This window comes from Ceratotherium simum, chromosome 5 (genome assembly GCF_057802395.1).
Source record: "Ceratotherium simum simum isolate JZ-2026a chromosome 5, ASM5780239v1, whole genome shotgun sequence".
NCBI lineage: Eukaryota > Metazoa > Chordata > Mammalia > Perissodactyla > Rhinocerotidae > Ceratotherium > Ceratotherium simum.
Genome location: NC_141904.1, coordinates 5,234,257 through 5,246,968, shown reverse-complemented (window position 1 = coordinate 5,246,968; position 12,712 = coordinate 5,234,257). Strand labels below are relative to the sequence as shown.

The window sequence follows — 12,712 nt, the reverse complement described above, 5'->3', positions numbered from 1 at the left end:
GCCCAGAGTGCTGACGTCAGCTCGGCTCCGAGCCAGCCCTCAGGATGATCGCACCCGGACCCCAAGGGTTGGCCTCGGTCCCGTCCATCCCGATCTCAGCCTGGACACCGTGCAGAGGGCATGAGGCCTCATCCTCGCCTCTCCAGCCGGTCGGGGGAGTGTGGTGCAGGAGAGGCGCCAGAGTCAGGCCCGTCCAGGGTCAGCCCGCCAGCTGGGTCGCGCGCTGCTCCGACCCCACACCCAGAGCGGACCAGGCCGGCCCGCCCTGCTCGGTCCCGCCCCCTGACCTCACTGCCTCCACTCCCGGCGCAGCAGCGCCCACAGCCAACCCCCTCGGCCAGCCTAAGCCCTCCCCGCCAAAGCGGATCCTGCAGCCGCGCTCCAGAAGCCGCCCCACCCTGCGCCGCCCTGCCCGGGAAGCCCGGTCACGGGGCCGAGAGCGCGACTCCGCGCACCGGGTCCCTCTCCGCGCGGGGCCGGGGCGAGCACCCAGAGCGGCGTGGGAGTGGGAGGGAGCCGTGGAGAGCAGCTCTCTGGCCCAATGGCTTTCCTCGGCCTCCGGGCGCGGGCCAATGAGGCGCGCGGGGCGGGACTTCCGCCCGGCCGCGGTGTTGTTGTCCGCGCTCCGACTCCGGCTGCGGGGTGGGTGCGGAGGCGCAGTCATGAAGTCGGGCTAGGGACTTCTCCCGCAGCGACGCGGCCGCCGAGCCTGTCTGTGCGGCGCAGCCAGGCTTCCAGGTAAGAGCCGCTCCGGCCTCGCCGCGGACGGGCGGGCTGTCCCCGCGGGCCTGGCCCGCAGAACACACCCCCTGGCCGCCCTGCGGCTCCGAGCGGCTCCGCCGCTGGCGCCCTGGCTGCTCCTCCCCGGGCTGGGCGCCGAGGAAGTGAGGCCTTTTGCAAAAAGAAAGTAAAAGTCCTGCCCTCGGAGGACCGAGTGCCCCCGCATCCCGTCCGGTGAGTTAGTGTGTAGCTCAGCTGTTGGTTATCCGTTTTGTTCTCACCTTCCCCTCCTGAGATGTCCGGAAGGCTTCTCCTGGTCCAGCGCTTGCTGCATAGTCCCCGGGCGAAATCGCTTGACTGTAGTTGCGGGGACTCTTTAGTCTCTGAAAAAAGGAGAGCAGCCACCTTCTTTCTTTCTAGCCTCCCCCCTCCCCCCCTGGAAGCTCAGATCTGAAGGTGGGACGTGACTGTGCTAGGGCCGGATTCCACGTCGCTGCCCTCTTCCAAGTCAGCAGCCCTGCCAGCACGCTGATTGAGTGCACGCGCTGATGAAGAACTCTGTCCCAGGCAGGGAGTGGGCAGACCCCGGAGCCACGCATCCCAGAAGCTCTCACGCAACTTTGTGGCAGCCGCTGAGTGTTCTCTGCCAGCTTTTCGTAATTTCCTCTATTTTGTCCTAATCTGGCAAGAGTAAATTTCCAGAACTGTCGTTTCATCCTCGGTTTCAGCACCGTGGGCAGCTGCTCAGGTCCCCTGTTGTGGCCCCAGAGCCCCTGCCTGTTAACTGTGGTGGGTGGTGCAGCAGGAACAGCGAAAACGAATGCATTCCTGTCCACAATGATCTGTTGTTCTCCAAGGAGAAGGTCTGCAGTTTTTGATACAATATAGATAAGTAAGACGGGTGTGCCTCTGAAGAGTTCTGATAGGGGAACAGATCAAGATTGAAGGGAGGGCTTGCAACGGTTTACTCTGTTTAAGGACAATTTTTAATGGCTCGAGGAGATGAGCTCCACTTCTGAGTAGCAAAACTTGACTGTGGTAGCAGTAACTTTAAACAGGAGGTAAGAAGTGTTCCTGCAGTGTTGTAGTGGAGGGCCCATGGCGGCTTCGTAATGCATTGTGCAATTTAGTGCATTGACGTTAACATTAGAAAGAAAGAAACAAAGAAAGAGAGAAAAAATATGCAAGGATATCCTAGGGAGTAAGAGTAAATATTTCATGAAGCTTTTGTTTCAGTTTTTTGGTTTTTTAAAAATATATGTGTGTGAAGAAGAAGAAGATGTAAATGCATACTATATTATTGTGGATTATGGCAAAACCCTGGATGCCAAATTTGGGAGTCAGACTGGGTTCAGCCTTCAGCTCTGCCACTTAATAATTCTTAACACCTGTAAATAAGGGAAGAATTGTGAGAATTAATTAAATTAGTTAAGCCTCAAAAGTGTTTTTTTTTTTTTTTTTTTTGAAAAGGTTGGACAGAAGCCTAGTTATTTCTCTTTGTGTTAGGGCTGATAATTGTTTTATTAATATATTTTTTTTACCTCTTCCTTTGCTTGAAGCCAGCCAGCTTGATGTCTCCATGTGTAATAGTAAAACATGGACAAAATTTTGGTTTGCAAGGTTTATTACTGGAGGATTTGGAGTAAGTTCTCATCTATCCTTGTTTAAAGCTCCCTTCTTTCTCTCAAGCATTTTGGAGGGGCCTAGACTGTTACTAGTTTTCAACTCCCTTCCTTTGATGTTTTTCTGCATCCCAGAGTAATATAGATTTATCAGAAGTTTTTCAGGCACTAATTTTAGCAAAGCAAGGGCAGGACTAAGGGTATGATAGGTTTATGTCTTCGAGTTAGTTGGATAGGAAGGCATTTTGTGTTTTATAGTTCTTGCCATGAAGATGTAGGAAATGAAATGGCTTGATCAAATATCACGGTATACTTACTCCACGTTGTTATGACCTAAAAATGGTTGGCGTTTAAATAAAAAGTATGATTTTGGACATTTTAAAATCTGGGAATTAATAATGTTTAGCAGAAGACAAAATGAGTTTGAATCAAAATAGTCTTTTGCATCATTTGACATATTACTACCATATGGCATTACATATGGTAGTTTCACATGACATAAAAAAGGGAAGAAAGTTGGTAAGCATTTTAGTTTTCTCAAAAGAGGAAACAGAATTAACAGACAAGTGAATTTCTTTTAATAAAGCCTGGTGGTTAGTCATTGTTTAAAAATTCATGTATTCTGCAAATATTTATTGAGCGTATATCAAAAAATAGTATTAAGCTTTTACAAAGCTTTTACATTATGCAAAAGTTAACTTGGAAACAATGAGAATATATAATTGGTATTGTCAGAATTTATATATCATAGCATATAAATAACAACAACAACAGTAATAATACTAGCATTGATTATTTATGGTGAGCCCAGGGCAATTCTAAGCGCTTTATATTCTCTCATGTAATTCTCACCATTAGTGGTAGATAGTACAGTTATCCCCTTTTTATAGGTGGGGAGGCAAAGGCATCACAAATACACAGTTTGCTGAGTTTGCACAGGTTGTTAGTGGAGTCACTGGAGTTTGAACCTAGGCATCCTGACTAGAAAGCCTGTCTGTCTGTAGTCATGTTTTATTAAAAAAAATACAGAATGCTATTGGGTTATTTTGGATTCTTTACTTGCTGGTTTGGATGACCTTGGGTAAGCTCCTTTGGCCCTCAGTTTCCTCAACTCCTTCCTCAAAAATATAGTATTAAGTCATTATGTTTTTGTGGGGAGTAGGATAATTTGTAAAGCACTAGACGGAATGTGTGTTCAGTAAATGATATGTCTCAGCCTTTTTCCTTTCACTGAGGATGTGGCCATTTGAAAGATTGTTAGCAGTTGGAGGAGGATGGGAGAAGAAAGATTGTTCCACATAAGGACATTGCCCAAGCAAAGGTATACAGGTATGAAAGCAGAGAATGTTTGCAAAGGTTGTATGTTTAGGGAACAGGCTGGTAAGGATAGATGGATACAGATTATGGAGATCCTTAAATACTAGTCTAAGGATTTTTGTACATGATTCTTAGTTGAAAAGAGCTCCTTTTTATGGATATTAGGCTGGAACAGAAGTCCAGTGAAGGAGTGGAAGCTTGAAGGTGTGAAGGGATACCATGGAGTTTAATTACAGTGACGATGGTGGGATTGTAGTGAAGGGTATAGATTTGAGAAATGTTGACATTGGCATTGGGAACTGACCTGAGAATGGGCCTGAGGCAAACTTTTGGGAGGATAGTGATCCTGTTAAAAAAAGTAAGGGTATTATGATGAAGAACAGGTTTTGATGGAAGGGGATTTAGGAGGAGGATTTATGATACAGATCTGAGTTTTGGAGCTGAGTTGTTGTTTGGACTTTTGGAAGTGGGAACTGGGAGCTGTGTGTATTCTATGAAAAGAGAAGAGACTAGTTGCCCACACTGTGAGGAAGTGGTCTAATGCAGTCATACCCCTGTGGTTAAAGTTTCACAGGAGTAATGTGACTCCTGAAGGTCCTCAGAAATGGAAATTTGTCACTTGATAGAGATGTACCCACTTTTTTCCCCGTAACATATTTTATGTCTTGGGAAGACAGGAGGGAAAGTAGTGGGGAGGGAAAATTTTGGAAACCTATTTATTTAGGTTTCTATTTATTATTTCAAAAGAGAGCCAGTAAGTTGGAGGCTCACTGAGAATTAGGAAAGATGCTGTGATTTTTTATATAGTGCCAGGCCTTTATACACACGTTGAATGTTGAATTGTTGTAACAACTCCAAATTTGTTATTTTTGTCATCCTCTCTTTGTTACCCTGAATTGATAAGTAGCAAAACCTTTAAAATCAGAGAGCCTGTGTGCTTCTTATGGGGGCAGCAGGGAAGAGGGGACCTAGAGAGATTGTATTCTACTTATAGCCGAGATCGTGGGAGAAGAACCTCAGAGGATAAGAGGACCATGGTGTGGTATGAAGAATAGAGATTCTGTGAATGAATCCCTGTGCCACCCATTCTCTGGCTTCAGTTACCTCATTCTGTAAAATGATGATGATAATACCAATTCTGACCTGTTATAAGAAATAAAGGAGACCCTTTATAATGGAAAAAGGGCTCAAGTCTAAGTAATAGAAGGACTTGTAGGTTTCCTTTCTTAGAAGATTTTCTAGGGTTTGGTGCAGTTGGGTAGGACATGATGTTAAACAGTATAATTATCCATCTCTGAACTATTTTTAGTTCCCTGTAATACAAGGCCCAAGTAACTCGCCAATCAAATAAACAATTGGATATTAGCCTCGAGCATTAGGACAAGGAAAGGTTTACATATTCTGTCACACTGTTGTTGGAAACATTACTTGGATCCTGCTACTTACGAGTGTTTCTATAGCATTCATTCACTCAACAAAGATTTATGAAGTGCCCTTTACATCAGGTACTGTTTTAGGCACTCAGAGCACATCAGTGAACCAAAGGGACAAAAATCCTTGCCCTCATAGAGCTTATCTTCTGGTGGGAGGAATAAGATATGTTTTAATAATGGAAAGTAATTAGATTATCCTTGTACTAAGTATTTATATAATCACAGTTTTAAACAGATAATAATAAGAGTACTATACCAAATTGTGACTAATCTTGTGGAGCACTTTGAAGGAAGGGACTGTGTTCTTCTTACTCATGTGTGTCTCCCCATTTCCTCCTCTTCCCAATGGAATGACTTAGGTGTATTTAATACTCAGCAGTGTAGGTACTCGCTAAATGTTTATGATGGGGAGAAGGAGGTTGTGTTCAGGCAGGGGCCGGATCTTAAAGGAATCAGTTAAATGTAGCAAGTATTAAGGACCCATGTACTCACTAGATTGAGGGTAGGAAAAAAGAGAAGGGTGGTATGAATCCTGTTGCCTGGTTTGCCTGTGAGGTTGAAATGGAAATAAGGTTATATCGTAGCTGAAAGCATCAACATTAAGGGAATATGGATGTTACCCAACTTGCCCACTAATTAGTTGGTGACTTTGCATAAATATCTTGACTTCTCAGTTCATTTCCTCATTTGTAAAATGAGGTAGTTGGAATTTTCCAGTTAAAAAAATCTGCTTTTAAGACTTCTTACAAAATGTCTATTGCTGTAATGTTTCACTTTACTAATGTAGATAAGATAGAGCTGATCATGAGCTTCCATTGAATAATAAACTAAATTTATACTCTTAGTTAATAACCTAGATGTTTAAAAAAAGATTGTTATCTATTTGATGTTATTTGCTAATAAGACTGCATTGTAATTTAAAAAAATAAAGCAAAATATAGCTTAACGTATAGTTTCCCCTTTTGCCATCAAGTAGGAAAAATAAGCCATAGTATTTTAGACCCTAAGAATGGATCTTAATAGTTATTCATACTTTAAGTTTACAGCAGCCTTTGATTATTGTGCTAGGTGCTCAGTATACCAAATCAGAAAATGTATAGCTCCTAACTTCAAGGAGTTTAAAGAATAGTGAGAGTGATGAACAATTTGCATTAGTTTTGTTACATTGTGGTGCCACAGAGGAGGCACGTAATGAGAGGCAGGGAGAGAAAGACTGAGGAGGAATGGCAAGGGGCAAAGTGGGAAGACATAGGCAAAGCCAGTGGATGAGGAATTTTCTGTGATGAGTCACGATTTAGTTGTGAACTTTGTTCTGAAAATTGTTTAATCTGTGAAGGATTTTATGGAGGGTGTAACATGGTCAGGCATTTTTTTTTGATGAGGAAGACTGACCCTGAGCTAACATCTATTGCCAATCTTCCTCTTTTTGCTTGAGGAAGATTGTTGCTGAGCTTACATCTGTGCCAATCATCCCAGTATGTGGGATGCCGCCACAGCATGGCTCGATGAGCAGTGTGTAGGTCTGTGCCCGGGATCCAAACCCGCGAACCCCGGGCTGCCGAAGCGGAACATGTGAACTTAACCATTATGCCACTGGGCCAGCCCCTGGTCAGGCATTTTTATATCTACCTTAACATTCCTCCTAAGAGAACAATCCATGAGGAAGATATTTATGTTATTTCTAGTTATTTCAATGGTGTAGTCCTACTTGAGGAAATCAGTTTTTTAACTCTGAAATAAATTCTGAGGAACAGTGTTAATTTGGTGTTTTTAGAGTATCAGTAACCATGAAATATTTGGACGTTAAACAATTGAAATGTTCATAGCCACATTAATGTAAATTGGAAAGACACCTAAAATTTTTGGATATTTTGCTCATAGAAATAAGAGAGCTTCTGATCAGCACAAGAATTTGATTTAAAATCATTTCTAAGGGGCTAGAAATTTGAAGTTTAATTGATTGAATGTGACCCTAGTTCGGTCTCAGTTTCTAATGATCAAGATATCTAGTTAAGGGGCCCGGCCCCGTGGCTTAGCGGTTGGGTGCGCGCGCTCCGCTGCTGGCGGCCTGGGTTCGGATCCCGGGTGCGCGACGCACAGCTTCTCCGGCCATGCTGAGGCCGCGTCCCACATACAGCAACTAGAAGGATGTGCAACTATGACATACAACTATCTACTGGGGCTTTGGGGGAAAAAAGGAGGAGGAGGATTGGCAATAGGTGTTAACTCAGAGCCGGTCTTCCTCAGCAAAAAGAGGAAGATTAGCATGGATGTTAGCTCAGGGCTGATCTTCCTCACAAAAAAAAAAAAAAAAAAGATATCTAGTTAAACTGTATAGAGGGAATGAATTTGCGGGGGGAAATAATCTCACCTGGTGATAGGTGAATATTTCTAAATCAAGTCATGAGAGAGAGTAGGAGTTGAACTTTCCTTAGCTATAAAAGACCTCATTAAATGTTGAAGAGTACTTTATTTGCCTAATTACTGTGCTTGTAATTTACATGTTTTACCTTCAAAAAGGAAGAACTGTGCTTGTAATTTACACATTTTTCCAACATGTATTATAAACATTAATTGCTGAAAAAATTATTTTTGAGGTGAAATTTGTATAACATAAAATTAACCATTTTAAAGTGAACAATTGAGTGACATTTGGAACATTCACAGTGTTGTGCAATCATGACTTCTATCTAGTTCCAGGACATTTTTATCACTCCAAAATAAAACCCCACACCCATTAAGCAGTTGCTACCCATTCCCTGCTGCCCCCAGCCCCTGACAACTATCAGTCTGCTTTCTTTTTCTGTGGATTTACTGGCTATCTCTTATTTATTCTGGAAATCTCGTATAGATGGAATCATACAATATGTGACCTTGTGTGTCTGGCTTCTTTCACTTAGCATGCTGTTTTCAAGGTTCTGCCGAGTTGTTGTAAGTCACATTGTTGTATCTATCAGTACTTCTTTCTTTTATACAGTTAAGTAATTTTTGTTGTATATATGCACCACACTTTATCCACTCATCCATTGATGGACATTTCAGTTCTTTCCACCCTTCAGCTATTGTGAATATTGTTGCTGTGAACATTCATGTACAAGGATTTTTTGAGTACCTGTTTTCATTTGTTTTGAGTATATAATGGGAGTGGAATTGCTAGATCATCTGGTAATCCTGTGGTTAGCTTTTTGAGGACTTGCCAAACTGTTTTCCACAGTGGCTGAACCATTTTGCTTTCCCGCTGGCGATATATGAGGGTTCCAATTTCTCTACATTGTTACTGGCACATGTTCTTTTCCATTAAAAAAAATAATATTATTGCCATCCTTGTGGGTACAAAGTAGTATCTCACTGCTTTTCATTTGCATTTCCCTAATGACTAATAACGTTGAGCATCTTTTCATGTGCTTGCTTGTTGGCCATTTGTACATCTTTTTTGGGGAAATGTCTATTTAAGTTCTTTGCCCATTTTTTAATGTGGTTGTTTGTCTTTTTATTATTGAGTTGTAAGCGTTTTTATATATTCTGGATATTAGACCCTTATCAGATTTGCAAATATTTTCTCCCATTCTGTGAGTTGTCTTTTTACTTTCTTGATAATGTCCTTTGATGCGAAAAGTTTTTAATTTTGATGAAGCCCAATATATTTATTTATTTATTTGTTTTTGTTGCTTATGCTTTTGGTATCATATCTAAGAATCCATTGCTGAATCCAAGGTTATGAAGATTTATCCCTATGTTTTCTTCTAAGAATTTTATCATTTTTCTGTAAGAATTTTATCATTTTAGCTCTTCCATTTAGGTCATTGAACCATTTTGAGTTAATTTTTACATATGGTATGAGTTAGGGGTACAACTTTATTGTTTTGCATGTGAAGCCAGTTGTTGCAGTACCACTTGTTGAAGAAATTATTTCCCCATTAAATGTCCTTGGCACCTTTGTCAAAAATCAGTTGACCATAGATTATGGGTTTATTTTTGGACTCTCAATTCTATTCCTTTGGTCTGTATGTCTGTCTATATGCCTGTACCACACTGTTTTGGTTACTGTAGCTTTACAGTAAGATTTTGAAATTGGGAAGTGTGAGTCCTCCAGCTTTGTTCTTTTTCAAAATTGTTTTGACTATTTGGAGCCACTTGCAATTCCATATGAATTTGTTTGTTGTTAGTGCCGTAGTGTCAATTCTGACTCCTAGTACCCCTCTGTACAGCAGAGCGGAACCCTGCCTGGTGTTTTTGCACTATCCTCTCACCTTCTGGTGCTGTATCAGCCAATGCTTGGCTGCTATTCATAGGGTTTTGATGGCCAAGTTTTTCAGAAGTGGGTGGCCAAGTCCTTCTTCCTAGTCTACCTTAGTTTGGAAGCTCCACTAAAATCTGTCTGCTATGGATGATCCTGCTATTATTTGAAATCCCAGTGGCGTGGCTTTCAGCATCATAGCAATATGCAGCTGCCACAATATGACAACCGACAAATGAATGGTGTGGTGCCCTGACTGATAAGTGAACCCGGGCTGTGGTGGTGAGAGCGCCGAATCTTAACCATAGACTACTAGGGCTGGCCTCATATGAATTCAAGGATTAACTTTTCCATTTGTTCATAAAAAGCTATTGGAATTTTGATACGGAGTGTTTTGACCTTGTAGATTGCTTTGAGTAGTATTGTCATCTTAACAATATTGTCTTCCAATACATGGGATATCTTTGCATTTACTTAGTCTTTGATTTTGCTCAGCAGTGTTTTATAGTTTTCAGTGTACAAGTCTTTCACCTCCTTAATTAAATTTATTCCTAGATATTTTATTCTTTTGGATACCTTTATAAATGGAATTGTTTTCTTAATTTCATTTTTGGATTGTTCATTGCTGGTGTGTAGAAACACAACTGATTTTTGTGTGTAACGTTAAGTGCTTTTAACAGTCATTTATTTTCTTTTTTACCTATATAAGCTGGATCATATAGGTAAATAAGAAAGTAGAAAGTGGAACACTAAAGAATTTTGATCTCTATGATGTATGATTATCCTGAATATGAATAATATAGGGTGTCCTAGCATAGTGTTGAATGATTATTTAATTATACTTATACTGTTGCATTCCTGGTATCACGTTACATATACTTGTCCATTATGATAGAAGATAGAACGTTTCGTTTAAGCTTGAAGAAAGGTGTAAATTTATAATTCCTCTTAACAGTTAATTTTTTTTTTTTTGCAATTTAATTGTAATGTAACAGAGAAAGCCTTAGGGATAAACTAGATATATCACGGAATCCAGTTTGAGATCCATGAATAATAAAAAGATGGGAACAGAAGCTAGTTTGAATATGTAAAATATTATTACTATATATTAGTTTACCTTTTTTACTTTGAAATAAGTTTTCAAATATTTAGCCTTAAAATTTCATTATGAATAGATATAGGAACAATTTCAACCTCACAGGTAACTAAAGAAATGCGAATTTATACAATACAGTAGGCCCTCTATATCCATGGGTTCAGCATCCTTGAGCTCAAGCAACTACGGATCAAAAAGCCTATGATCATTGTGTTTTTACTGAACATGTACAGACTTTTTTTTCTTGTCATTATTCCCTAAATAATACAGTGTAACAACTGTTTACATAACGTTTACATTGTATTAGGTATTATAAGTAATCTAGAGATGATTTAAAGAATATGAGAGGATGTGTGTATGTTATATGCAAATACTATGCCATTTTATATAAGAGACTTGAGCATCTGCAGATTTTGGTATCCGTGGATGGAGGTGGGGGGATCCTGGAACCAATCCCCTGTGGATACTGAGGGGCAACTGTAATTGGATGGTCTAAAAAGGCTGAGATTTCATGACACAGATCTGTATTTGAATCCTAGCTCCACTATTTAAGAGGTAAGTGTCATTGGGCAAGTTAGTTACTTAAAAATAAGAGCATACTTTTATTTTATTTTTTTATTTTTTTAAACATACTACAAAGCAATAGTAATTTATTTATTTATTTTTCCCCAAAGCCCCAGTAGATAGTTGTATGTCATAGTTTCACATCCTTCTAGTTGCTGTATGTGGGACGCGGCCTCAGCATGGCCGGAGAAGCTGTGCGTCAGTGCGCCCCCGGGATCCGAACCCGAGCCGCCAGCAGCGGAGCGCACGCGCTTAACCGCTAAGCCACGGGGCCAGCCCAAGAGCATACTTTTAAAGTGCTTGCTATATACGCTGGATGCTTTTATAGGCACTTTATGTTGTTGATCTGTCTCAGTTTCCTATCTTTGTGGAAAGACAGTGGAACCTACCTCTATCTGTTGGTAGTGTTGTGAGGATTAAAAGAAATAATGCATATTAAGTGCTTAGCCAAAAATGTAGTAAGCATTCAATAAACATTACCTATTTTTATCATTTATAACTTGACCTGATGTCAACAAAGATAAGGATAATCAGTGCAGTGAAATGCACATTTATTTGGAAATATTAATAGGAACATTTTTTCTGGAAAGCAGTTTGGCAATATGTATAAAGTCTTAAAATGTTTCTTTGGCGTAGTGATCCCACATCTAGGAATCTGTCCTAAGAAAATAATCAGAAATGTGGAAAGAGATTTACATTTATCATAAAATTATTTGTAATTGCAATAGTTGGATTCAACTTAATATTGAACTGCAGGGGAATAGTTAAAGTCATCATTTAGCCATATAATGTAACATTCAGTAGCTATTAACATGATGTTTATGAAGGGTTTTAATAACAAGGGAAAATGTTTACAACTTAAAGTAAAAAAGCATACAAATTATAATATAATATGATACAAATGATATAAAATATGCATGGAGAAAAGACTGTTTTCTGTTCCAGAAAACAAGTGCTTAAGAATGATGAGTCAAGAGTACACAGAAGCCAGTTTGAATGAGCCTCTACTGGCCAAGTTGGGGACTGTTGGGCATCAAAATAATAATTACTGTAACAGATTGTAACCCATTGAATAAAACAGTAATCCATGATTCCTACTGATATAAATGAATAAATTGAAAATTTGAAGAGAAGTCGGCTAGTGACTGTGGTAGACAGAATAATGAGCCCCGAAGATGTCCACATCCTAACATCTGGAACCTGTGACTATGTTACCTTACATGGCAAAAGGAACTTTGCAGATGTGGTTAAGTTAAGGACTTTGAGGTGGGAAGATTATCTTGGATTATCTAGGTAGGCCCAGTGTAATTACAAGGGTCCTTAAAAGTAGAAGAAGGAGGCAGAAGAGGGGTTTGGAATAATGTGATGTGAGAAGAAATCAATCTGCATTGCCATCTTTGAAGATGGAAAAAGGGACCACAAGCCAAAGAATGTGGGCAGCCTCTAGAAACTGATAAGCATAACAATTATTGCGCAACTTAAAACATTTTTATTTTAAAACATACGTGGATAAGAGCCTAGACTAGAATAAGAAATTTGTGTGACTTTTAAAAATAAATGATACTTCAGAGGCTGGCCCAGTGGTGTAGTGGTTAAGTTTGCACATTCTGCTTCGGTGGCCCGGTTCTCGGGTTTGGATCCCGGGCCTGGATCTACACATTGCTCATCAGGCCATGCTGTGGCGGTGTCCCGTATACAAAATAGAGGAAGATTGGCACAGTTG

At 40.4% G+C, this 12,712-nt stretch overlaps 1 protein-coding gene across 3 annotated transcripts in view; it reads left to right on the top strand.

The window, feature by feature from the left end:
• Positions 1 to 594: 594 nt before the first annotated feature.
• Positions 595 to 12,712, top strand: part of RNF13 (ring finger protein 13) — a 149,373-nt gene continuing 137,255 nt past the window's right edge. Inside the window, exon 1 of one of the 3 annotated variants that reach the window (XM_004419257.3) lies at positions 595 to 738. The gene's annotated coding sequence lies outside the window, so the exon portion shown is untranslated. Of the gene's footprint in view, positions 739 to 829; positions 955 to 12,712 lie in introns of those variants that run through there. The other 2 variants (XM_087430402.1, XM_087430403.1) reach the window with 2 other exon arrangements.